Source organism: Rhinolophus hipposideros (genome assembly GCF_964194185.1).
Source record: "Rhinolophus hipposideros genome assembly, chromosome: 5".
Classification (NCBI taxonomy): Eukaryota; Metazoa; Chordata; class Mammalia; order Chiroptera; family Rhinolophidae; genus Rhinolophus; species Rhinolophus hipposideros.
The window spans coordinates 41,404,868-41,408,395 of record NC_138051.1 but is presented as its reverse complement, the minus strand read 5'-3'; the positions used below and the strand labels follow the sequence as shown (position 1 = coordinate 41,408,395).

At 36.6% G+C, this 3,528-nt stretch overlaps 1 pseudogene across 1 annotated transcript; it reads left to right on the top strand.

The window, feature by feature from the left end:
* The first annotated feature begins 2,093 nt into the window (after window positions 1–2,093).
* LOC308497873 (large ribosomal subunit protein uL3m-like) lies at window positions 2,094–3,049 on the top strand (annotated as a pseudogene). Its single transcript has one exon. The product of its transcript is annotated as a large ribosomal subunit protein uL3m-like (transcript).
* The last annotated feature ends 479 nt before the right edge of the window (window positions 3,050–3,528 follow it).

Genomic DNA, 3,528 nt, shown 5'->3' with positions numbered 1-3,528 from the left:
TCTAGCATGTTTTTCCAAATACGATGAATAATTCTGCCAGTTTTTCCAGAAACTAGTATGTATTCTAAACTGAGTATTTAAATAACTCACCAGCAAGAATATGATCTAAGGTAGGAAAAAATAAAATACTTGGATAAATACACACTTAAATAAGCAAGTTAGCAAAAAGATGGCAATGTATATGAGCTTTGAAAGAAAGAAGGAAATGACCCTGACAACTCTCAGAAGGTAACTACATGGGCACTATAAGAAAAAGGAATAAGCAAAAAGTTAGAGATCCAAAACTGGATAGACTTAAAACTGTACCTAAAATTAAAGTAATCATCAAGTGGATGAGAAATATAAAAAGTAAGCTAGTAGGCTAGAATTTTTCAAAGAGAAAGTACATGAAAAAGAAGCAAGTTCCATTAAATTAGAAACTCTTTGCAGTAAAAACTTCTGAAAGGAGCAAACTACTGATACACACAATAACATGGGTAAATCTCAAAAACATTATGCTGAGTAAAAGAAGCCTACAGTAAAGAACGTATACTGTGCGATCACTTTTCTAAAGTTCTACAACAGAAAAAACTGATCTATGGTGGAAACTAATAGAAACAGTGGTTAGTTCTAAGGGATAAGAAAAGAGACTGACTGGAATGGGCAAGATGGAACTTTCTAGGGTTTCCAATGTCTATACAACATAGGTTGACTGTATGAACGAATGAACTAATGAATGGTGGAAGCACTTGACTATGACCTCAGAGAACTTACTCGTATCTCTATTCTATACTAACTCTAACTCACAGCACTATTTTTAAGACACATATTTATAATTCAAGGTATTTTTTTACTTTACAGATAGACAAGTATAGAGCTTTAGCCTTGACAAGTGGGAAAACTGGACATCCACATGCAAAAGAATGAAATTGGACACTTATCTTACACCTTACACAAAAATCAACTTAAAATAAAGACTTAAAATGTAAGATCTGAAATTGTAAAACTCCTAGAAGAAAACACAGGGGAAAACCTTCATGAAATTGATCTTAGCAATGATTTCATATGACACCAAAAACACAGGCTACAAAAACAAACACAAGTGGGAGAACATCAAACTAGAAATTTTCTGCACAGCCAAGGAAACCATCAAGAATCATAGGTTGAAAAGGCAACCTTTGGAATGGGAAAAAAATATTTTCAAACCATAAATCTGATATGGGATAATCGCCAAAATATATAAGGAACTCCTTATAATAAAAACAACTAATAACCTAATTTTAAAAGTGGACTAAAGACTTGAATAAACATTTTTCCAAAGAAGATATAAAAATGGCCAACAGATATATGAAAAAATGTTCAATGGCACTAATCACAGAAAGGCAAATCCAAACCACAATGAGATATCACCTCACACCTGTCAGGATGGCCACTGTCAGAAATATAAAAGATAACAAGTGTTGGCAGGATTGTGGAGAAATTGGAACTCTTGCACAGTGTTGGTGGGAATGCAAAATGGTACAACTGCTACAGAAAATAGTATGGAGGTTCCTCAAAAAAATTAAAAATAAAACTACATGTGATCCAGAAATCCCACTTCTGGGTATTTATCTAAAAGAATTGAAATCAGAATCTCAAAGGTATTAGTATTTCTATGTTTATTGCAGCACTATCACAATAACAAAGATGTAGAAACAATTTAAATGTCCGACAACAAATGGATGGATAAAGAAAATGTGGCATATACGTACAATGGAATGCCTTTGTAAAGAAGGAAATTCTGCAATATGCAGGATGGCTGAACCTTGAGCACATTATGTTAAGTAAAATAAGCCAGTCATAGAAAGACAAATACTGCATGATTCCACTTACATCAGGTATCTAAAACTGTCAAATTCATGGAATCAAAAAGTGGAATGGAGAAGGGAAATGGGGAGTTACTAATCAATGAGCACAAAGTTTCACTTAAGCAAGAGGAATGTTCTAATTGGCAGACAGCTGGCAGGCAGGCTCCTGGAGGCTGACACGTGGTGGTGGCATTGAAAAGCCCTGAAAGCAGAGTGGTGGGGCCCCTGGAAGTACCATAGGCCCTGCACTTCTGCCCCTGCCTATCCATGCCAGGTGGGAGGCTGCTGGCACAGACTAACGCCCTGGTACTAGGTAGCAATGCAGACAGCCTCGGTGCTGTTCAGGGCTTGGGGAACAGGACAAATATCTGGCTTTTGGTTAGAAGTCTCCACAGCAAGAGTAGTATTTAGTAGGATGACCATCCTTCTGAAGAAAATGTCCCATTTGTTAAGCAGTTGGTCTCTGATGGTAAAAAAAAAAAAAAAAAAAAAGCCCAATTAGCAAGTAAACTACTATGTACTCTGAAAGATGAACCACGGCCTATACATCCTTAGGGATCAGGCTCCTCTAGAGTTGGCCTTATCACACTGAAGCTGCTAATAATGCCTTCATGGACCAGGTCAAAAGTATATGGTCACATGACTTCAGATAAAAAACTGTCACATCCTAAAATGTACTCCAAAGAAAAATAGTGGAAAAAATGACAGCTCTATCTGTAGGAGGAAAAGCTGTATCACGCTTCCATACATCTATTAATTCTTCTATACTGGAATTTTGCTGAGAATGAATTGCCTCCGAAACAGAAAGTTAAAATGGTTCATGTAACAGATAATGCTGCAGTGAAGCCAGGCATTCCCTCTTTATGCTGCTTACTTTCGACAATGGCAGTATGTGAACATCACAGCAAAAACTATTGGTAAAGGTTTTCAAGGCATCATGAAAAGATGGAATTTAAAGGCCAGCCCACTACTCATGGTCAAAAGAAAACCCACAGGATACCTGGAACTATTTCAACCAGCGATGTTATCAGAGTCTAGCCTAAAACTAAAATGCCTGGACAAATGGGAAGCATATGGACTGAATGGATGGACACACAGGACAATATAATCAATGCAAACGGCTCTGTATTGGGACATAAAAATTGCTCCGTAACAGAGATTCTAAATTGCCTGCATATAAGGATATCTGTGGAAATCTACCATTCTCTATACATTTTTCCTGATGGAGATGAAGCGGACCAACCAGAAGATTTATGTGATGAAAACGTGTCAACCCAGGGCTCCTTCTATTAACGTCTGCCGAAGCTCACAGGACATGGCAGAACCTCCTATATTCTGTGAACTTGGATAAACCAGAACAATAAGATAACCAGGAACTCTATTCTACTTTCTTACGATACCACACTCCTCATCTTTGTCAAGAGCGTAACTATATCATTCATCCTCCAACTGAATTTTGTTAGGAAAATTACCACTTAAACATATCAGTTAAGTGGATTGAATATGCCAAACTTAGATGGACTGCCAGTTTACATATCAGCAAAATTTCTATAATTTGTGGGATTCATTCTTTAATTTTACTACAAATTTCCCAACTTAGCTTAAGGTGTGTATAAATTTAACTTCTTTCATTTGGAAATAAAGATTAATAAGTTCTAGAGATCTGCTGTACAGCACTGTACCTACAGTCAACAATAATGCA